Here is a 24,582-nt window from a genome sequence, read left to right on the forward strand (position 1 = left end):
ATTTTTAACATATGGCTAGAAAAAAAGAAAGAAAACTTTCTCTAAAATCAAGTCCAAGAGGCCCACCATCATCTCTTTCCCTCTTGTCTCACTTTGTATCTAACTGCCAAATAAGATCTAAACCACATCTGACCCACAAGGACATTGTCTCAGAGCTGGTGTACACCCTCCATCACAAACATATATTCACAGAAAGGAACCTGTAGCCGAGGAAGAAGGCTAACTTATAACTTTGTACTCCATCTTGGAGTTTTGCACAAAGGTTCATTCAGATTCATCTCCCCTCCTTCATTCAGGTGTTGGCTTCAATGTCATCTCCCTGGGTTATTTACTGGCCTAACATTTTCAAATGCAAATCTCCCTTCAATAGGCCAGGTGCAAATATCTCTTATCCTTTACTGAGCTATCAGTAAATCATTAATCCACAGAGGAGCAAAACACTCCCAGTTATCAAGACAAATCTCAGTGTGAAGCTTTTCCAGGTTCCAAATTTCTTACTTCAAGTCAGCATATAGATAATCACAGCTGATGCCAGCATTAAAGCATGATCTGTGCTTTTGGGGTAGAGGTCTGTGGGATGATGAATGCACTCCAGCTTCTCCCTGAATGTTACCATGAGCCTGATGTGACACGGCCACCAGGCCTGGAGCAAAAGCAGAAAGAGTCCTTGTTGTCACGTGTGAGAAGGACAATAGTTCTTCAGAGATTTAGGCTTCAGGAATATGCAGCATCTGCAATGGAAGATCTGAATAGATGTATTCTTCCAGCAGATCCGACATGTATTTATTAACACAACATGAAAAAAGGGGGAAAGCCAAAGCAGAATCTAAGCCTAAGAATGTCTTAAGCCTCAGCAACTCCACAGCACCTTATAAAAAATGCCAGAAAGTCAGAGGGGCTGCTGACCCTCAGACAGCCCAAGAGCACAGCTCCAGCTGACCCCGAGCAGGTGTAGTGAGCATGAAAAGCAAACCTTGCTTAGCTGGGCCACATCAGCACCTCAGCCCCCACACATCACCTGGCCCCACCCCATGACCAGTTATCTGAAACCAGACCCTGCACCAAGGCACGCTGAATGTGGAACTGCGGCGCTGAGTCACTCTGTTTGGGGCTGCCCCCACATTTAAAAACATTTTGGTTATTGATCTGAAGATTCATGACTCACAGGCTCAATATAGCACTGGGTTTAAAAGACTGCTTTGTTCTTGGAAGTGACACATATGGTCTCCTCAGGGCAGCCACCCTCCTCTGCGACACCTGCTCCCTCAGAAGAGACTCCACAAGGAGTTGAAGAGATGCCCAAAAATTAAGTAACAGGGGAAGTGGGTTGTGCAGCTACCATACATACTCCATCCATACACTCTTTTCTAGCCTGCAAGGCTCGGCTGTGGCAACATTATCCATTCTGTGGTGCATCACAGAGGATTACCAGAATGTCTCTTCTCACTTCCCAGGAGATGAAACTGAGATCTCCAGGACCATAAGGGATCATTCGCTATGTGAAACTGACTGAACAGCTTTAAACCAAAAGAAGAAATCAAATTGGACTCTATACACCTAAAATGTGACCTTGACCTAAAGAAGCACTCTCTAAAGCCACGGAAATAATTAGGGGCCAAACTTCAAGGATCTCATCAAATTCATATATGGAAGCAGCAGCAGCTGCAAGTGACCATGTTCAGAAAATACAAGAGCGTACTCTTTCTTTGTGCTCTAGCATACTTTCCTTGCCTGGGGAAATTCATTTTGAATGTGTGATGTCTCTTTGAATTAACTGGCACGAGTTTTGTAATCAAGCACTGTTGAGCCAACAGGAAGACAAGGACTTATGGTATTTTAGTGTGGAATACACACAAAAAAAGCAAAAAAAAATGGCCCAATATGCTGTAAAAGACCACAATACACGCATTCATTCATGCAAAAATTAAGTATATAATCACATGATGAGCAAAGGACTTCATATGATGGTATACAAATTTAAAACACATACAACCCTATTTAAATAAACTGCACACTCTGCTAGATTCCAAAAAAGATGAAGTTACAGTAATTGTCACTTTCAGTTTTATATAATTTTCCAAATAAAAATGTGAGAGTTGCCATTAACTAGTACTGACAATGCACATACAGTACACACATTTGTCAATTTCATTAACCTTCCAAATTAGGTATTCACGGGGAGCTAATGGCAGCATAACACATCATTACAATATTCAATGCAATTTCATGGATATTATGTATAGGGAGAAATTTTAGGCTCTCTTGTTCTTACAGCTGTTAGAAAATATTATACTTTGCAAATATCACATTAGTGATCGGCAAATGCTAAATAGCAGAATCTAAATAGCTTGAATTATGTCCCACTCTCCCGCCTCTCCTCATTGGGAATGGGGTTTGCCTTTATTTGTGTCATATTTGGCCGTAAGTAAGAAGTGCAAATCATCTGCCTGGACTTTCCACCCTCCTCACCACTGCTATTACAGCTTCCACAGCCCAAATTAGGATCCACGAGATTTGCTCTTAATTTATCCATTAACTTTCTCGATGACCTTGGGCAAATCACTTAATTTCTTGTATCTGCAACAATTTCTTCTTCACAGGGCACAGAGCAGATAAAATCTATTATGGATCATGAGGGTCTGAAGGTTACTGGTCTACTGGTGGAAGGTTAATTTCCTCCTCATAACTCTTAAGGGAGCTTTACTACAATGGGAAGAGGAGGTCTTCCAGCTGGAAATGAGAGTGGGAAGGCACTGGATTGAGAAGTAGAATGTGGGCAGGTGTGGGAATAAGAAGAAAACAACAGATACTTTGAATTTTCTAAATAAAGGTTTATTTGGTGACAAGGGGGGGGAAGGCGAGTGCCTCTTCAGAAGAGAAGAAAAATGAAAGGATCTTAAGTAAAAGGAGTATTCTTAGGAAGTCAGAACGTGCAGGAAAGTAACTTTGTGGCACACAAAACAGAGAGATGGGTCATAGATTTGTACATCTCAAAAAATAACATGTTCTTACCATCAGCAAAGGAATATGAAAGGAAAAGATCGTCCTGCAAGGCCAAATGTGGACATGAATGACAAAAGCCAGATTTTTCAGCTTTGATGCCCTTTAAACGGTTTTCTTTTCTAGATCTCTTTGAATCCCTCAAACCAGTCATATTTGAATAAAGTCAGCAGGACTGAACCTCATGGAAATTGCTCTAGCTTGAGCAGAAAATCCTTGATTCTAAGACTTTTACCTCTTTTGAACTACAAAGTGTTTAGAAAACAAATAAGGTAAAGGAAATTCTCAATACTTTTCCTTCTGATCAGCATTAAAGTGCTTAAAAAATAAAAACCATCAGCAGTTATGGCAAAATAAACACACACCTATGTGTAATCTAGGAAAACAACAAATTCCCATGCAAACCATCCCTGACAAAAATGGTCAAGGTTACCCAAAGCAATTTTAATCGAGATTTGCCTCTCTGCTTGATGCTGATTTCCCTGCAGACCCTACATAGAGCTCAATAAAAGACCTGTTTACCTTGTCAAACAGGACTAGAGCTAAATGCCCCTACAGAATTCCTTGCCAAAGGAAAGTGGGGTTCTCCATAGGTGGCAGCATGGTGGGCAGCCTTAGCACAGTGCTTCTAACCCAGCTGGCTAGGTTGCATCTTAAAATATCTGAGGTTCTCTATTAAAGGGAAATAATTTGGATGGACCAGCTTCGCAACAGCCAACTCGTGTTAATTTGAATCACTTTGGTTTGCTTTTCTCACTGTTGCTCTCACTGCCAAGGGCTGTCAAAACACATTGTCCTGCTTTCAGAAAAGAGCCACATACTGTGTCATGGAGAGATACAAAACACAGCTGATAAAACTGCACAGAAGAGTTCAGCTGTCTTCCCAGCCTATGTATTTAAATAGCATTCTCCTATAGAAGTGAAGCAGTTTGTACATTAATTTGTCTTTCTTCCCCTCCATATGGAGCACCTGCTTCACTTAGCCACCTCATTTTGTATTTAGTTTTTTTCTTGTAGTTCAGTTTTCAATTTTGAAAACTTGAGAACCAGGAAAGTGAGCTTTTACCCTTCTTCCTCTCAGAAGAGTTAAAGTTATCCAATCAGTTCTGGGGGTTTAAAAAGTGCTGCATTGGCTCACCGTCTCAACTTCCTATTGTAACATACAGAAAATATATACAACAAGATGGGTGACCCTGCATCTCAAATAATACATAGAAAAAAACAAAGTAATGTTCCAGCTTCTTAAAATTTGGGCCAGCACAAAACTGTCTGATAACTAGGAAAAAAAAATTAAGATAGCAAACTATATAAAAATAGCAAAATAAATAGCAACATTTTTTTCTCATAGTTGGAGATTTACCACAGGCAAAAAAAGAGCAATCTTTGACATAGGAGAGAGGGAATATTTTTAATAAAGTGCTGTGCCAATTTGGCTTGTTATTCCTATGCATAAAGTATCCTGGTGTCCTTTAAATTAAAAAAAAAAAAAAAAAAAAAAAACCAAAACAAAAAACAAGTTCAAGCCGGACAGAAGTGCCAAAAAATGTTATAAGCCAGTGGATAGTGGGTGGGTGGTGTGAAAACGTTTCATAACTGCTAACAGCAACCCTGTTGTGAACCAAACAGCTGTGCACAGAACACAGGTGTGCTGCACAACAAGGGCTATTCATGCCTTCCCACAGGGCGCTGGCCAGGTTTGCAGAGCCACAGCTGACCACATAAAGCATCGAGGATGGAAAAGGCTGGGAGTGAAATGTCCACTACAAGTGTAAACACTGAACATCACACAGGCAGGCACACACACACACACACATACATTTTTAGCACGTTTTACTCACTGCTGTAATGAAAAGAAGTATGCAAAGCCTATTCTACTGTGGGAAGCAGAGAGTATAATGACATAGAAAGTTAATAGGAATGCTATGTGCAGGAAAAAATAGGCAAATCAAACAGAATTGGGATATGGCACAAGACAAAATATTCATAATTTAACTGAACATGTTGTTCCAATAAATTCTTTCCTCAGTATCAAAGACATTTGTAATTATAGAAAATGTAGAAGATATTCCAAAAAATGCTAGCATAGGGGTTACAGATTCTCTTTCCTTCTACAGAACCTCCAAGAGAGAATACAAATTTCAGGAAAGTAAAATATTATGGTTAAAAATTAAAACCATTTCCCTTTCAATGCTCTGCATAAAGTGTTTTTGCAGCTTTTCTTCCACAAACATTAGTGCAGTAAGAGGTTGGGGGGTGGTTGGGTTTTGTGTCCTTTTTTTTTTTTAGCAAGATTTTTAGGAAATGGTGTAAAAAACCAATTCAAGTGAAAAAGGAACGATAATCAGGAACCCTTGAATTCTAATTCTGGATTTAGAAATCCTGCAATGGGCATTTCACTTGAGCACACAATTAAATATTATGATTCAGTTGCAAAAGGTCTGTGTAGAAGCAAAGGACTGCCTGCCCAAGCAGATCTTCTCTATCTATTGTACCTATTATGAAAAGGTAATTATTTGTTAAAAACACAGTCTCCAGATACAATATTTGTAGCCACATGGTACACATAAGGAATGAATGCCTTCCAGTTGTAGGTACAGAAAAGCCACCTTTCATGAAAAAAACATGGCAGTGAAAATGCAGCATACCATAACTGTGATGCTGACTAATATCTCCACATTTGAAATTCTCACCAGCCAGTTCAAGGTGAAATGCCAGACAACACCAACTTTGACACAGCAAAGTCCTGTCTGATTCCTACCAATGCTGGTATTCCTGGCTTCATTTCTGCTTTCAAAACAAACTACAAGGTTTTGAGACTGAACAGGGTTGATGTGTCAGCTAATAAAGTGACTCTATGATACAAATATAATGTATCTGTAATATAGAAAATCTTCCAATTCTCCAAGCACCCTTTTGCATGACCACAGTGAAGAACTCTAGTTCCTCTTTCGCATGATAGCCCCATTTCAAAGACATTTAAATATTGAACCAAAAATCCTGTTCGTTGCAGAAGTAGGGCCTCAGTACAACTGTCAGAGATGAGCAAGAGCAGCATCAGAGATAGGTTCACTGGGTGGCTGCAGCCACACATCTTTGGCTCCCGGCAGCGGAGCCTAGATGTGTATCTGCCCAACGCTCCGAGTGTGGCTGTCCCACCCCAAGAGCAGCAGCTGGTGGTCAGCCTCCTGAACCACACATCAGAAAACAGCACACACGAGCCCTGCTGTTTGTGCATTATGGCCACTATCTGGGGTAAACTGAACATCCTCTCTCACCAACTACAAAGGTCTAGAGAAACACTTTTATCGCATTGTTATTTTTGCTTTCTTCTAAGATGGCCCCAGCTGTCATGGGAAAATGGGTCCCAAAATCAACCAACATCAGCCATTTGCATGTGCGTTTTTGCTGCTGTTTGAAAAGCTGATTTAAAATCCAGTGTTTGACACCATTAAAATACTTGCAACTGAATGGCCTGCAGGTCTGCACTCATCCAGTGAGCACCAGCAGCTGCGCTCCAGCAGGACACGCATTTCTCATTAGTCACAATTTTGCCCATAAACCTCAAGAAATGGAGCCATCTCAGGAAACCAGAGTGTAGTTCACACTCTACCTCCATTAAGTCCCTGGCCTCCCTGCCAAGCTGGTGGAAAATGTCTGAAGTGGCTGATCACCCAGATTTGGGCTGAGATTCCAAATTTCTCACCTCTAACCCAAGAAATATTTAACATATTCAACCAGAGGAGTTAGTTCTGCTTCTTCTCACTGTTATTCCTACATGAGTCGACTGATGTTGCAGGTACTTAGTCACACTTTCTTGTCTATAAAATATGCTGTAGAAATTTAAGTAGTACTAAGGCAAAAATAGTGTAAAGATTGGCTAGCAGCTTGTAATTAGGAACATTTCATTCGTCACAGCTTACTTAGAAGTGATTTACACTTGCCTCAAAATGTTGGGCAAACCTGAAGCTCATGCTCACAAAATTCTCAAATTCCTTTTGGAGAACTCCCTGTAACTGACAAATCCAGCTTCATTCCAAAAGTACCAGGATTTGATATCTAACAACTGAATTATATCTATCTCTCTTGCAGCCCTGCTGCAAGCCAGCATCCTATATTTAAAGAGTCACTGAGCAAATTACAGGACCACTGGATCTACGGTCTCTCAGTAAGTGCTGGTACTATGGAACCAACACATTTGGCTTATATATTTGGCTTATATAATTGCTACAAGCATAAACACCCTGAGAAAGGTTTTCAAAAACTAGAGGAGCTGAGGTTCTGGACTGTCATATTTGTCAAAAAATTGTTTAAACAATGGCACTGGCTCTCCATTTATTCAACTGCTGCAGGTTTACTCTAGCTATGCTTGAGCAAAAGCAAGACCAATTCCACCCCAGGCAGACCTAACACCTTTAAAAGAAAACCTTCACACTGACATTCTCATATTAAACCTTCCAATCAGTCTTACAGAAACCCTATTTTTATGCTTTTTCATGTGGAAATGAATGACTTGCTGTTCTTTTGTGTGATAATTTAGCTAAGCAACAATTATTGCTTTGTGTCCTCAGCTGTGGAAAGGACAGAGTTGAGTTACTCTCGTTCATTCCCTTTCCTCTCTTTTTGGAATTATAAATTATATATTTTTGTCTTTATAAGAAATTTGCAACCAGAAATAAATCAAACTCATCTGAATATTTACCTCACCGAAATATTACCTTAGAAATTCCGTTTCTAATCTCAGAGATAGAAATTTGCACTCATATTTTTTCTTCACAATTGTTATGTTTTTGAAATCCAGATCAAATATTGCCCTTCACTTTCTTAGAGAGATCTGCACATAAGGGTTAAGAAGAAAATATGATCAGAACTGCTGTGTAAAGGAGAGATAGAGCATGAAAAAATAAAATCCTTGTTGAACTGTGATTAAACCATGGATTACTATAAATTATACAAGTTATCTTTACAACAATATATTAGTATACTATTAAGTCACACATAGTATCTTCTCTTTATTTATTATAGTGGTGAGCCCAGTAGCACTGGTATAGCTAATGCCACTGCAAAAATTCAAAGCCCAGAGAAGCCTTCCATGCACAAATCACACTAATCACTTCTTAGAAGCAGATTACCTTCAAATGAGAAAATGTGAAGAAATTGCACCAACTGCAGCAAACAAAAAACCCACTCGTTATTTAAAGAAAATTGCACACAGCAATGTTGCCAAGATGTTACAGTGTCTCCATCACAGCTGGAGGTGGATGGCTTCTGTAGGCTCGGGCAATTCACATTTCAGATTCTTTTCCCGCTGCCCACATGTTCAATTTTATTCAACAGCAAGCCCTGTTTCTCCCTTATTTACCTTCTAAAGCAAAGCCTACATTGGTGGGAATGAACACCGAAGTGACACTTAGAAAAAGCAACATCATTTGAACAGCTGTAGACAGTCTGTTATTTATCAGAAATTTTAACAAAGGCCAAAGGAAAAAAGCAGCAGTTCAGCAGAGAGCGAGTCCTGCCCTAGCACAGCTGTTACACAAGATGCGAAAATTTCAAAATGAGAAAGTAAACATCACTCTATATTCTAGAGAAGAGGGAAGAGATGTTTCTTCCCAATCCTTGGAAATAGCAAACTTAACACTAATGAAATCCAAACATCCCCCTACCCCCGAATACAAAAGCTGGGATCCAGTTGTGATTCTTTCCTTGCGGAATAACTTTGCCCACACTATCCACAGGGTAAAAAGCTGCAGACCCCGAGCAGCAGCAAACCAGGACTGCTTCAGTGGTGTTCACGTTCACTGCTCTCAGGGGCTGCTGGACAGGCACAGAGTTCACAGACAGACTCTGCCAACAGACCACAACTTGGTGTGCTGCAATTTGGGAAAACACACAGGGGTAAACTCTGCCTCCACTAACCAGATTTGCTAAAAGCAGTGCAGAGAAATCTTTTCAAGGGTCTTTTCAACAGTTCTTTTATTGAGGGCAGGAACTGATGCTCCTGTGATATTAGTATTAAGAATTCCAAATGGTGCCCATTCTGCAAATGGAGACAAACTGATAGTAGCTCTAGCACAAGAGCTTGATTCAGCTGTTCTGTCATTTAGAGGCTTTCACTATTCAGTGCTGTTATTGACTGCTAAGATGGCAAATGTACAGAAGAAAGAAAATCCCAAATCTTCCCTTGAATGAAGGTGGTACTTAAAAACGCCCTCCTCTCAGCAAAAGGCAAGGCAAGCACAGCCCAGCTTTGCACCAATAGTGCAAGTACTATACAGGCCTGCACTGTTGGAGCCTGACAAACAAAACAGCCCTACATGGAACAGTGTGGTCCTCAAAAAACACACTCAACATGTCAGAGAGGTGAGGAGTGCCCCACTGCTCACTCATGTGGATGCAGGGCTGAAACTAGTGCAAGCAGACTCTGTGGGAGTTGAGCAGTGCATGGAGGGAGACAGAAGCAGAAGGTCCCACCACCTGTGCCTTGTTTGTCTTTACATGGTTCTATCAGTCACCTTCTTTCCTCATAGCTGGTTCCTAAATATTAGAATAGGCCAGTTTTCCCAAAATAAAACAAACACCTGGAAAGCTGTTCAGAGTTACATACTCTGATTTACCAAAGGCAATATCTCAGGCTGACAGAGGATGCTAAGTGGAAATAGGCCATCTTTATGTCTTGATCTCTGTAAAGAGAGGTTTGGGGCTTCAGCATCCTCCAAGCCATACATAGGGAGGTCAGGTGCCTGACCTAAGGCTAAGAAAACCTGCTGTGGGAAGCAGACAGCTTATCTCCACTGAAGAGGATGATGGGCAGGTCCAAATCTGCCCTATTTCAGATCTCAGACAGGCAACAGCCTCAAGAGACAGAGATGGCCAAGCTCTCTGTCAGGCACATTTGCCACAAGGTGATCAGGCAGCAGGAGTGGTGCTGACCACCCCTGCAGTGGCCAGGGGTCCACACAGCTCCAGTGGCACCACCAAGCAAACTACCCAGTAATGCAGGAGATAATAAGAGATACAAGGGTGGCAGGGCAGGTATTTCTTTGTTTAATTGTACTATTGGCAGTTTTCTTCTCTTCTTATTGTTATGTCTGGGGAAATCAGGGAAACAAGGTCTGGCCATCTGGGCATCTAGAAGAGCAGCTGTTTTGTACAGACACCTGTGCCTCTCAGGGCTGACACCAAAAACAGGCACAAAGCAACACGGGCTCTGTATCTCTGAGCACCACTGATATACTTTGAATATTTTTTCATACAAAACAAAAGAAAAAGGCAGCTCACTACAAGCAAAACTGTATTTGAGGCATCTAGAAGTCAGACACAGGCTGGATATTAAATCTTAATCTTCTACCATCCTTTGAATGTCTGAATTGCTAGCACAGGGTTATTCTGGGATAAGCACTATCCATCTCCCTTGTTGTAATAACTTCATTTCGTGTAAGCAATAATATATTAACTGGAAAGGGAATCCCAATCATCATCTTCCACCTACTGTGGAGTTCTTCATTATATAAAGCCCCTATTTTTCTCCCTGATTCCTAAAGAAAAATTTCCATTCAGGGGAGTGAGAGGCCCATGCCAAAAAAGCTCAGGGGTCACTTCAGAGAACTACATTTCTTGCCTGGCCCTAAGCACTGAGCTGTTGGTTAGTCTGGGGTAAAGGCTGGGGTAGGAGACCAGAACCTCATCACAGTTAAGGCATCCTGGGGCTACAGCAATCTGACATTTGCCAATGAAAAATTGTGTAGTCAGAATTACTGCTGACCATCATTCCCCTTTACTCCATTCTACAGCTATTTCCCCTGGTTATTCAGTAAGCAGAAAGCTGCTGCAGTGCTCTGAATGCTCTGTGCCTTATATCATACCCCAAAGGTCCAAAGCAATACGCCAAAGAAATAACATTCTAGCTGTGCTCAGTTAGAACACCACGGACAATGGAAAAACCTCCATTTTCCAGTTATTAATAGAAAATTAGAAACTTCTGAAATTTTAATAATTCACTTGCAGTATTTTCCTTTCTAAAACAAATATTCACATTTCTAGGAATTGCTGACTCCTGTGTTTATAAAACTGAGCCCATTTTTGCTGTGTCTAGGGAAGGATAAGGAAAACATGATGCACAAACTAGGAAAATTGTAGAAAAAATATTGGCTGCAAAGTCTGTGCTCCTGAAGACAACCAAGGATAACATTTAACCAGAAACAGGTTTAGACATTCAGCTGTCAGTATTTCCCTTAAGCACTGGAGACTCTCAGTCTACAGATAAAATCCTGATTCATACAAATGCATATGCTAAATAAGTATGTGAATCAACCAAATCTTTTCAGAAATGACCATTCAAAAACTGATGTGCATGCAAATTGATATATATACTCATGACATATAACTCATGGCTTCATATGTTTCATTTCACTGACAAAGCAAAATCTAATTGTTATTAGGAGAGCAGCATCAGTGTATGCCCGTTAGCCAGGTGTTTACAGAACTTGCCTGTATGAAACATGATAGGGTAAAACCTGTTTATACTACTTGCATCCACAGCAGCATTTCCACATACAACCTCCTATGTGTTTCACCTTTGAAATTTAAAGCACATTAGCTCAGTGTTAACTTAGGACATCAACATCTTTCTCTGGAATAAGCTGAAACCCTTTTTTTTTTCTTTCTTATCATACATCAGCTATTCATTAGAGATCCAACATGTATTTTCATGTTCACAAACTATACTAATTAAAATATAAAAGCTGCAAAATGTAAGAAGGGAAAGCAAAGACCATAAAAATAATTTATAAGATTTTTTTCAAAAATAATATCAAAATAATTCATAAGAATTTATGCAAACTTTCACTCAAATTTAACAGTCTTCATGGCATTTGAACACGTGTCTTCTGAACAAATTTTGTTTAGCAGAAAATATAGCCTCTGCTAAAATAACTACTAGGTTTTCTTTTCAAAGGACTCTCCTATTGCTGGTAGCTAACTCTGCCATAAATAGTTATATTGTACTTAATAGTTTTTCCATAGCAGAAAAACTATGTATATATTTTTGCTCTCATACTGTATACTGACAATATTCTACAATCTAGTCCTACTAATATTTTAAAGGATTCAAAATAGAGGGGGAAAAAAAGAAGGCTGTTTTTTTCTGAAATCTAAAATCTAAATTTTAGCTAAGATATAACTAGGGACAATCAACCAAAGAGATGAGGCTACAGCAACACCTTCACATGTTTTCCAGTACAGGAAAAGGAAAAACAAATGCCATTGTCACAGTTACCTTAATTGATAATAATAGGGGGCACAGGGGTTGTGAGCCAAATCCTACCTAAGGCAGCAGAAAGATATGTAATGGCTGCAGTGGTGCTTTGGATAAGAACTATTTCTATCCTACTGAAGCTGAAGTTATAAAGCAACTTAGCTCACTCAAATTCAGTGAATCTTACATTTTGCAAATGCTTGATGAATGCCTTTGAATAAGCAATGCTCTGAATCAGGTGAGTTTTAGGAAGACATTTAAATGGATAAAAATAGCCTTTCCTTGAAGAGCACATTACTGATGTGAGATGCCCCAGCTGGGACTGAACACTGTGGGAGTGCCCTGCTCCTGTACCATCCACCAGCATCTCCTGCCATCCTCTGTCAAAAACAGGACACCAACCTGGGAAACTATGTCTAAAATAGCCTTTGAACCTTCTTACGCACTATACAGAAAATCCAACAAGTATCTTTGCAAAACTTCTTCCCTCTCCCCTCATACTCCCCACTCTCTCACAGTTACAGCATTCACAGTCATCATTCCATAAATTTTATTTTCGAAACTTTTTCAGTCTAAATCACTATCAAATTAAAACCAGGCTCAGAGGACCAGTTATAGCCAAGTGCAACAAGCAAATGGCTTGAACTTATTTCCTCTGGTAACAAGGTAGTGTAGGGCACTCCCTACCTAGCATTTTACTAGAGCATCTTTCAGAAGCGTTAGCAGAAGATTACACAGTCCTTCTTGATTATCTCAGACCCAAATTTATTATGGCCCTATCACACACAGCTATTATAGTAAACTGCAGGTTTGTAATTGCTCTCAGTGGGAGAAGGTTCAAGCCCTTTATTTATTTCTTCCTCAGAAGGATATTGGGTCTGATCCAGTTCAGGCCAGACTCATAGTGTTCTCTTCTCTAAAAATCTATTTTCTTTTTCTTAAGATTAATTCAAGGTACAAGATGCCATCTTTCTCTCTGGCCCTTGACCTTCTAGATAACATTTCTTTAAACCAGAAAATTATGTGTAGGAGAATATAATATTAAGTAGAAGGCAGCATACTTTTGATCTACTATCAAATAAAAATATAATATCACTGAAGAAAAAAATAGTGACTGCAGTTCATCATATAGACAACAAGTAAAATCAAAGTGCAGCTGTGAGTCAGTATCAACAAGATGAGCATACTCCCCTCTGGTGAAGATGCAGTCACTCAGCTGTGCTATCATCTTGAATGCAGGGGTGGGATCCTTGCCCACTCACAAGCACTTTTCATTTGCCCCAGAATCCCCCTGAGTTCTGCCAACAAGGAGAAGGAAAAGAGCCACTCATTCTGGGGTCCTCTCTGTGGCAAACCTGATGCACAAATAATATGAGGCACCCACCCCTCACCCCCACACACACCTACACCTCACCTGCAACTGTACTCTGGTGAGCTTGTGTCCAGGTATTCTCTTAAAGTGAGAGGTGTTTGTCTTTCCCATCAGTTGTTCTCTGTGAAAATGCAAACTTTGATGCCCTTTTTTTTTTCAAGGCAATAAGAAATATTGTTCATTATGAATAATTATGCATAAGAAAAAAATGAAGCTCAAAGATTTTTGTAGGAAACCAAAATAAATAATAGTGTTTGCAGGGAAAGGGGGTACTTTTATTGCAACTTGATGATGTTTCCAGGAATTCTGAGTTTAACAGGAGCTCAATAGGGCAAACAGTCCATATGTGAGCTTGGCTGTCACACATTATGAATCTACAAAACCTACCCTTCCCAAAAGATTCACTCACTGGTCAAGCTCCTCTGCTTGAGAACCCCCCACAAAAAATTACTTCCAAAGAGGAAAATCAATAGAGTCCTTCAGACAGAAATATGCTATAATCAGATTCAGAAAGTGATTAGCATTGAAAAGATTGCTGATTTAGGAACATTAGTGACAAGTCCCCTAACATTTAATTTTGTTGGTAATCTGCACCACAAAGGCTACTACTCTTCCCAGATCCTCACTATTGAGCTAAAACAAGGAAAGGACTAAAATCAGCTTACAATATTTGCCAATTCCAGCTGCTGGTTTTGTCTTCTGTTTAAATGCTATTCATTCCTCCTTTACTACATTTTCAGCAGAAAACATTCAACTCCATGAAACTTAGATTTGGGACCAATTCTATATTTAGAAATATTTCAAAGCTGAGAGTTTTAGATAAGGAATTCTCATTTAATGAAGGATTAGAAAGTAACACAAATGGTCATTACCTATATTTTATAAAGAAACTAACCAAGCTAAGCTGGAAAATGAATATTGAAATACCTAACTTTAATTGGTGAATTAAAATGCTTAACAGTCAAAATCCAATTGGATGATATATAGCACTATTGAGCAAAAATTTAATATCCTTTGGATGGACGTCATAATTATGTATTTTCATAGCCTAAAATGTTCCATTTTAGTACTAAATTTCCTGTGTTATATACTTATGTAATGTAGGGTTAATTTCAATACATGTACAATGTATGCTATGCTTATGTCACTAGAACATACTGTCAATTTTAATTGCAATTTAACATTTTTTCCTACTTCAGAGTAAAAAATCAATCATTGCTTTCTGTCAGTCTCTCCAGTAAGCTGCATAATAAAATACCCTAAGACCCCACATATTGTTGCCTCATAAGCCAAGTGCTATAATAATTTGGTTTTTATGTACTGGTGACACACCTGAGTTTTTATATTTAAGAACTTCTACATTAGCAATGCACTGAAATTTGGACAATTTATGTGCTGAACTGTCAGAGACTCTCTGGGAAGGCAAAGATCAGCAACGATGCTGTGGCATGACACAAGATCCAAGCTAAGGATGTTTGTGAAACAGCTTTCATTGAGCCAAAGAGATTTTATGAGACTTCAGCACAGTAAAGCATTATTATGGCAGGACTATTAGGGCAGCTCACTGTTTACCCAGCACAGTCCTATTTCTGGTGTATGCAAAAAAAAAAGTGTGAAAATAAAGACTACTTAGGCTACTAATACAAAATCTATTATCTCCAGAAATGCAGGGACTTTTCACTGTTTCCTATAACAACCTTGTCACACTTTTTAAGAATTGTCATAATAAGGAAACAGTTACAGCATTGATTTACTTAAAACTTTGCTACTGAGAACAGTCCACTTTACAAATTGCCAATTAGTCATGTTCAAGTAGTTGCTAATACAAATTTGCTGAAATAAATAAGTAAAATAACAACTGCTTTGATTTTTTTCATTTTTAATCTACTGGAACTTGACCTTTGGGAAATTGAGATTTTAAAAATGTTCTACATGCTGATTTATAATATGGAACCTGGAATTTGCCCAAAATGATGATATCCTCATAAAAAGGCATGCTGGTCAAATTTGTTAGTATAAAGCAAAGACATCCAGGCTTTAAAGACCCATGTGCTGAGAGAGTCTCACATTGACATGGCTTTAAAGGTCACATACATACTCTGCCTCAATTGAACCCCAAGGGATGCTGTGGCTAAGCACACAAGATGTTCAGGCACTACAATCAGGTTTAAATGGGCATATGGCAGAAGAAATCTGTTCCCATAGGAGGAGGAAAGGAGAAGTAATATCACAAGCGAAATTAAGAAAAATCAGGATGACAGCATATTACTAAACTAATAGAAAGGGTGATAAAAAAGGGAGGAGGTTGAGTTGCAGAGAGACACTAGAAATTAAGAAGGCAATTCTAGGAGCATGGCAATGCACTCAGTGTTCTTGCTGACCTTCAGCCAGAGGAAAATGTCATTCCTTTCGATTCACTTGGATTTTGGTATATTTCATATTTATCTAATATTTTCAGTACAAAGCAATCTAATATTAAAAAAAAAAAAAAAAAAAGAGCTTGGTTTGAAATCTTAATAAATGGGGGAGTTCCCACAGGACAAAGAAGCAAATGAGGGATTACAGAATGATGTTTTTTTTCCACCTGTCTAAAGAGAAACTGCTTTCACATACTGGCATTTAGACCTCAGAATCTTTCAGACACTACTGCCTCTGTCTGGCAGGCCTCACTTAGAGAGCAGAGGTCAGCTTGGTGAAAAGTTTGGACCCAAATCTGTCTATGATACTTTCTCCTTGGGTTTCCTTTCCTTGGGCTAATAAGACAGAAATCAGCCTCAGAAAGAATGAACATTTTGTGAAATAGTTTTCCTTCCTCCATGTCTGAGCCCAGCTCTAAACGTGAAGCTGCAAATGCAGAAAGGCTCATTTGCCTTCCAAAATACATTTTTGATAGCACTTAGCTCTGCAGTATCAATAAAAGTGTAAAGGGCAGGTCTGTGAATACCTCCGTGCTACGGGCACAGGAGTACAAGGCATCATACTCAATTTTCACATAAGATATTATAAATAGGAACACAGATTTAAAAAAAAAAAAAACTTTCATCATACCTTTACTATCACACATATTTTAAAAATCCCTAAAGCATGAAAAAAATCACAAGACCTTCCATTTAAAAAAACCCTCAAGTCTACAAAGTCTTTTCTCTACCTGCCTAGAACAACATCATTTTGGGGAAGACTTTTCCACATGGACATATAACAAATGATGCAAAAATCCTCTTCTGACACCTTCTCTATTGTATCCAAACAAGGCAGTGTAGCCCCCACCAGTCTGGGAGCTGGCTGCTGCTGGAGCTGATACAGAATGCAGTGAGACAGACCAAAAGAGGCACCACCAGGAGACTGAGCAAGAGAAGCAAATACCTCCTGGACCTGGCCCCCAGTTCAAGCTCTCAGATGTGGACTCCTCCCAAACACAGTGCAGATGGCAAGTGCCTTTGCAGTGACTGGGAAGGACTGGATAGGGTCCTTTTTTAACACATTTCAATTTTTTGTGGCTCATTTGTTTCCTTTGTTTTCCTTAACAGTACATTCTAACAATATTTTAATTAAAGTCATATCTATATACAACTTTGACTGCATCTTAATGAAGGTTTTTTTGTTGATAATTTGGGGTTGGGTTTTGTTGTTTTGCTTTGGGTTTTTTTGGTCTGGTATTTTTCATTTATAGTTAAAATATCTAATTACCAAGGAAGCTATAATGAAATCCACTAAATGTGAAACAACAAACAGAAATTCCAATTAGCAGGGGGACTGATAAAAGAATTTACATTTCCAAAGCTGTAGCCAGATACTTTTTCTTATTACATTACCTGTTATTCATTTCATGCTATCAAAGCTCCTTTGCACAACAGAGAAGCATTTATAAATTCCAGCCATGATTCTTCACCCAGATAAGCAGCATGTGAGGGAAGCAAGGAGTCATCAGGAACAAAAGAAACCTAGGAAGTTTCAGTGAGAGTTTGTGGTGAGAAAATTATGAGATTTTTGTCCCTATTTTTCCTACCTATCTAAATCCCATATAACTGTTTCACCCACAGGAGCACACTTAAATCCTTCAGTTATTTTTGCAAATTTTGACTTCAGAGCCAGTAGAAAATAACAATAGGTCCTAAGACTACTTTAAAATACATCACCTGCACACAGGAAAAATTATGTCAGAAGACATCTGACTAACTGCTGCTTTCATTGATTTTGCTCCCAAGACTAATCATCTACTGCAATGCCACTCCACTTCACTCTGCTGAGAAGCTGCACCTCAGCTTTTGTTTACAGACTTTTTTAATTAGCAAGCACGTCTCCCACAAATGAAGGAACTATTGTGCACAGAGTAACAGCACTGTCACCATCACTGCATTCAGGCAGACTCTGGAAATGATTAGCCCAGCGTTATGTCTTACAAGAGTGAATTGCAAGCTCTCCATTAAAAAAGGAAAAAAAACACTAAACCTCTTTTCAACACAACATTTAACAGAATTCAGGTGGGAAACAGCAGTTGTAATGACAATACTTCAGTGTTATTAACAGAAAACCTCATCTCAAAACTCAGATTAGGGCAAATTTTAGCATTGTCAAACCAAATTTTCAGCTGATGAAAAATCAGACATATCAAGGGATTTTTCATGTTTTACCTTTCAATGCTAATAGCCTGTGGAAAATAAAAGGTAACCTTTTCTAAACTTTTACAAAAACATTTTGTTTAAAGAAATAGAAAAAAAAGGATTCTGGAGGATTGTTGATTTTTGTTGAACTGTTTTTATGGGAAACTCACTTCTTTTTTTCTCTCCATCTTTTTTTTTTTTTGGTCTCTCCTCCTCTGGAGGGACTCTGGCTGGAGCAGTGGCAGCCAGGAGATTGCCCCCACTAAGGGCAGCACTGAAATTTGAGCCAGGCTCCAGCTCCACAAGTCAACCCTGTTGCTTGACACTGGGGTGGTTGGGAGTGGAGTAGGTGGCACAAGGAGTCAAACTCACCCCTTGTTTCAGGAAAAAAAAGAGCATTCTCCGAAATAATCACATCTGGCCAGGGTATAGGGAGCCCAGCACCCTCATACTAGGAGGCCTCTTTGTGGAACCTCAGACACACAGGTGGAAGGGCTGCAGAGAGAAATGGTCTACGAGGCAGAAACAAGAAGCAGTGCCCAGATACCCCTGGCCAAGTCCTGGGAACCAGGATCTTGACAAATATTGTGAAAGTCAGCTATAGTCATCAATAACAATATGCATCACCAGCTCTGAAGCAATCAAAGAAAAACGTGCCACTGATTTTATCCTTTTCCTCAGTCCTCTTTGAATTTTAATTTCAATATCTGCTGTATCTTTTCCTATTTTGTTGTTTTGCCTCCTTTGTATTTTCTGCTTGACACTACAAAATATTGAGTAATGCCTCTGTGTAATGGTAGGAAGATGTTCTGCTCCACAGAGCTGCCTGTAATTCAGTGGTGTGGGAACTAATTCATGTGGCCACATGTAATTTGTATAGCACTTTGGGACCCTTTTGGAAGAAAGACACTATAGAACAGTCAGATCATTTGCATTATAAAGGTTCTGGTGCCTGCTTCTTGGATTAGACATTTTAGGTTTGTATAATGTTTCTAGATCAGAAGAAATAGGAGCCAAATTGAGGGGGAAAATTTCTTTTCCCTGAAGTCAGATATACATTCCATATATTGAATAATTCTATATTCATTATTCATTAGGATTCTGATTTTCATTTTGACTTCCAAAACACACTTCTTTTCCAGATTCTCTTTCACTGTTTAAAGACAAACCTTTGAAACACTCCTATTAAAGTGTTGCTTTTTGAGTTTAACATAAACATTGCTCTTTCCCAGCAGTAAACCGAACAGCAGAGGCAATTCCAAGCATCCACCTTCCCAGATCATTAGATGAAATACCATGGTCACTCTCTTTGATGGGAGAGTCCTCCTCTCACAGCAGGGAGCATTCATCAGTGCTTCCTACAAACCAGTATCCAGGAAGGAGCCAATAAGATTGTTCTGAGGCAAAATGTTGTACTGCCTCTTCCTACAGAAAAAGCACCTGGAGAAAAAGGGGGCTGGGGTAAATGGGAATATCTGAATGAAGGAAACATCATAAGTAAAACAGGTGTTAATATAAAAAGAACTGTAAAAAAACAAAATTCTGAATCCTCTGCCCCAGGTGTATTACCAATAAAAAATAAGATTAGCTTCATTGACTTCAAACTCAACTTATGCCAGATGAGAATCTGCCTGACTTAACTTTATCCCTTACCTTTTTAAACAATGAAATGGCAGTCTCTGTAGTCTTACCTTCAGTAACAGCTGAGCAGAACAGATTCTGTACCAATAATAAGAATCTGTACTTTTTATGTAGCTTTTAGCTTCTCTCAATAGTTCAACAATGCCCCACAGAGTGTTTTTTTACCCATATTGTAACACCAACTACTTCCCTGTGCAATAGGCTTATTCCAGACTCCGTTGGAATTACTCCAGATACATTCAAATGAATGTACAATCCTCAGTATCCCTCTGACCAAATTTTTATATATGTGTCATATGATCCTGTGCCAGCACAACACTAAATTGTCACATTTTCATGTCATTTCATATAAACAGACCCTTTTCCTTTTTTAACCAATATTTTATAGTGAAGAAGTTGTTCAACATGATACTTTTGAGTGGAGGACACAGTCAGAGATTCCACTTCAACATGTACAAAAAGAGCATCCTATTTTAAGCTATTCTGAAGAAGTCCTGCAGTTTATATACTTGCAGTATTAGGACTGACTGGATCTGTTTCTTTATTGCATGACAATCTAATTATGCTGCACTTTCTCCCACTTGGAGATGGACCAAAAGTCCACTGCAGTTACCACAAATCTAGCTTTGGGTCAGGACCTTATTTCATAAGAAATAGTCTGTCAGCAGTAGGACTTACTGCTGGTGCAAGCAGCTATTCAGTGTGGGTATGAATGTCACAGTCTGGTCCTGAGAATGTTTTTAAGAATTCTTCCATAACTCTTTGTGCATGTTCTAAAAGTTTGAGCAAAACCTATAAAAAAGATGATGCTACAGCAAACTACCCTAAGGAAATACCCCAGTAGAGAGTGTGACAATGTTATCAAATAAAACAAGATAGACATCTGTTATTTAAGTTATTACAAAGCATTTGGTGACATACTCAATAAATAATATTCCAGGAAGTTTAAATGTAATCCTGATGGACACTTAGCAAAAATAATTTTAAAATGAATATCATATGTGGAGCGTATCTGATGGCTTTCCACTCTAAAAAAAAAGAAAGAGAGCTATTTGTGCCAGAAATTGACACTCTTCCAGTTATCGCTGAGCTCCAATACAGTATACTGTGTGCATAAAATATTCTCCAGTTTAACGTGCACCAGAAGTGTAGGGGGGGGAGTGACAAGGAAGGAAAAACCCCCACCACTGCTGTAGCTAGGAATTCCAGGCTGCTGGCTATTAAAGTGCCCTCCATTCACCTGCTACATCCAAATCAGCAGCACGGTGATTGGCGCCTGCTCCTGTAAGCGGGTATTGTGTGAGCAGTGGGCAGCTGGAACCCTCTGAGAATCTTCACTTGTCAGAGATGAATCAATCATCTCAAAAGATGTCAGCATCTGCCCAAACCATTTTATATTAGAATAAATGGCAGATGGTGGTGTTTTTATATTTAATCAGTTCCACCAAATGCAGTTTCATCTCTTATAAAACTAAACCATCTGCAGTGTGTAGGTGTACAAATCTAGCTAAATGCCCACTGCAGAGCCTTTCCTCTTAAAAGTAAACTCTACATGTTTAATATTTGTGGATGCTAAGTTCACTAAATTTCAAAAGCTTTAACAAACCACCCTGATTCTATAAACAATTTTATTTTATTTTTATATTTAAAATATTTAATAAGAATGGTCCATGCATAACTCTTGCTTTTGAATCTTATTATGTAAACTGATGATACTTGGCAGTATTAAAATACTTTCTATGCAAGATCATTCCTTCCTTCTTTTTATATAATTTCAGGCCCAGCTCCATGAAGCATAGCACAGAAATAGGCTTAGTGACTTGTCCAGGACAGAAGACCTCAACAGTGGTATAACTCAGGAAAAAAAAGGTCTCACCCAGCAGAATCAAATGTGAAAGTGTTGACCATAGTGATGCTTTCTCTTGATTTTAGCCCAGCTTTTAATACTCTCCTGTAACAACCTCATAGATAAACTGATCACACTAGATTAAAAGGACAGTGAGGTGGACTGAGAACTGGCAGAACTGTTGGGATCAACAGCACAAAGTCCAGCTGGAGACCAGTCGTTAGGGGAATATTATGGCTTTGATATCTGGACCTGTACTGCTTAATTTCTTCACTAAGGACCTGGATGATGGGGTGACAGAGTACCCACAGCAAGTTTGCAACCAATGGGAGTGGTTGAGGAATCAGGTATTTGTGCTGCCATCCAAAGGGATCTCAACAGGCTTGAGAAATGGGCCAACAAGAAAGTCATGATGTTCAAACAAAGGGAAATGTTGAGTTCTTCAGCTGAGGAAGAGCAACCTCACATGCAATGATGTGCTGGAGGCTGACCAGGCTGAAAGTAGATTGGCAGGAAAACATCCTGCTGAGAACACAGAATTGAACACACACCAGCAACGCACCCTTTCCTCAAGGAAGGCGAACAATGTCTTGGGCTGCATCAGGAAGAGTTTTGCCAGCAGGTCAAGAGAGATGATCTTTCTCTGCTCAGCACTGGTGAAAAATATCTGATGTGCTGGGTCTAGTCCTGGGGCCCCGGCTTGAGAGAAACATACTGGTGCACATCCAGCGAAGAGTCACAAAGATGGTGAAGTAACTGGAGTCCAGTTGTGCAGAAATTACTGTTCTTTGACTTTTTTTCTTTTGTCCCAGTTTTTCCCTTTGTGGCTTTGCTGACAGTAGCGAGGAAACACATACAAATTTCAAACAATTTCTCCAATAGAACCTGGGTGAAGCCTGATCAACAACAGGCTGAATATCTGATTTCAAGAACATTTCATGGGATTTGATGGGGCAATGGGGGCAGCAATAAAGCAGTCACATATCACAGCACTGTCTTCAGTCTTTGAGCTTTTTTCCATTTTATTCAGTCAGCACTGATGCTGTTGTGCAACATCCAGCACAAATCAGAACAACTGACATATACTGGACTCTGTTCCGATGAAAATTAACAGTGAAATCACTTGGAGATCTAGAAGTTCCCAAACTTTCATGAAAAAAAAGCTAAATTCTCAGTCAGAAAGAGATACAACCCAACAATGGAAAATATTAAAAATATGTCTAGCTATCTAGTAAATCTACAACTTTGGAAAGTGATGTAAAAATTTAGTTTAGAAAAAGATCCTTTGCTATGCCATAAACTTACAGTCCAAGACAAAATTTTCCTTAGCACTGCGGCAATAAACATGGTGTGAGGCTTTTGTGCATTGTTAAATTATGCCTACTTTTCAGTCCAAGAGTGGCTGTGTATTGGGGAATGGCTACAGATTGCAAGTAATCAACTGGTGTGGGAAGCACTTTGTAACCTTTCTACTTTCTCTAAAAAAACCAAAGATGTGTTTGAAGGATAGCTCCTTCCCAGTGTTTCATCTGAGGCAGAGCCCTTTACTCAGGGTCATCCACTCTCCTGATAGTCCACAGGGAGTAAGTAGACAGGTGCCCCAGCTGGGAAATAGGGCACTCATCTTGGTTAACACAGTAGTTTCCACTTATAGCGATTCATGGAAAGCTTTTCTTCAGTTTCAGCCCAAGTGCATTCACAAACAGTCCACTCTGGTTTCAGTTTGAGTTATTCTGTCAAATACAGCTTATTTGAAACCAAGTGACTCCTGAAACTGCTGTTTACTGCATGAAAATGAAAACTATCCCTCTGCTGCATTGTTGAAGACTTTGGGGTTTTTAGTAACTTGAGAGCTCAATACTCAAAACTCAGGGGTTTTTTTCTGAGTTACTAATTTAGTTTGAGCCTTTCAGTTTCCCTAGGTCAGTCTTTTTTTCCAAAAGCTTCCTATCTGTCTCTAAGGAGTTATTCAGGACATGTCTACACACTGTACAAAAGCCTGGCTTCAGTGTAGGCATCACTTGTATTTTTATGTCTATCTGTCTTCACCATACCTTGGTTCATTACAGTTTGTATTAATAAGCAGGGAAGTGGGGCCAAAAAAATCTATCATTGAAAAAGTCTCTTGTAAGGGTTATTGTCTGGGCACAAGGGCAGGGCACTGAGAGGACTCAAACCTAGGGAAAGGCAGAATGTCTGTACTGGCTGCCAGAGCTAGAGCCTGGGAATTTTCCTACAGGCAGAAGAATGAAATGAAGCATTGATACAGTCCTACAGAAGCACATACTTTGCCTTGATAAAATCTCACAGATTAAGAAGCTGGGAAGGGCAAGCTGAGTAAGAAAGAAATCAAGACCAAAAAATGGAGAGGGCAGTGAGCCAACTAAGGAAGTAGGGACCAAATGAAACCAAGCCCATGAAGAGCTGTGCACCTCAGGAAGGCTTGGACATAGACAGCTCCTGAAAGCAGAGGGGAAACAGAGGAAAAGAAAAGCAAAGAGCACATATATTTTTCATTTTAGGAATACACACATACACAGTTTTGTGCATAAATACATATTTCACAAACATGCATGAGCACTCATATATCCTTACACGTACATAAGTGCATGTGTTATTTCTTGTGCCATTTCAGGAAATAAGTGACTGGTGTGCAAAGAGTGCAAAGAGTGTTTGTCTGTTTGCTGTCAGCTGTCACATGCCCAAAGAAAAAACTGTAAACTAACTTTTCCAGCAGGACCAACATTCCTAGCAAAGATGAGCCGACACTAGTCAGGAGCTTGGTGGGGAGACCAAAGGGGCTAATACAGCTGTGAAAGCATAACAGGCTGCCAGACTGTTTATTGGAAAACTGCCAGGGAAGCCAAAA

The 24,582-nt window shown here is 39.4% G+C and overlaps 1 long non-coding RNA gene across 12 annotated transcripts in view; it reads right to left on the minus strand.

Moving 5' to 3' along the window:
• LOC132325480 (uncharacterized) overlaps positions 1–24,582 on the minus strand; it is a 226,091-nt gene that overhangs the window by 35,235 nt on the left and 166,274 nt on the right. For 8 of the 12 annotated variants that reach the window (XR_009485956.1, XR_009485958.1, XR_009485962.1 and 5 more), the window contains one exon: positions 17,438–17,566. The exons of 3 other annotated variants lie outside the window; for them this stretch is intronic. This is a non-coding gene — a long non-coding RNA (uncharacterized LOC132325480). Of the gene's footprint in view, positions 1–17,437; positions 17,567–19,521; positions 19,667–24,582 lie in introns of all 12 variants that reach the window. One more of the 12 variants, XR_009485954.1, reaches the window with a different exon arrangement.

The sequence above is a fragment of the Haemorhous mexicanus genome, chromosome 3 (assembly GCF_027477595.1).
Source record: "Haemorhous mexicanus isolate bHaeMex1 chromosome 3, bHaeMex1.pri, whole genome shotgun sequence".
Lineage (NCBI taxonomy): Eukaryota > Metazoa > Chordata > Aves > Passeriformes > Fringillidae > Haemorhous > Haemorhous mexicanus.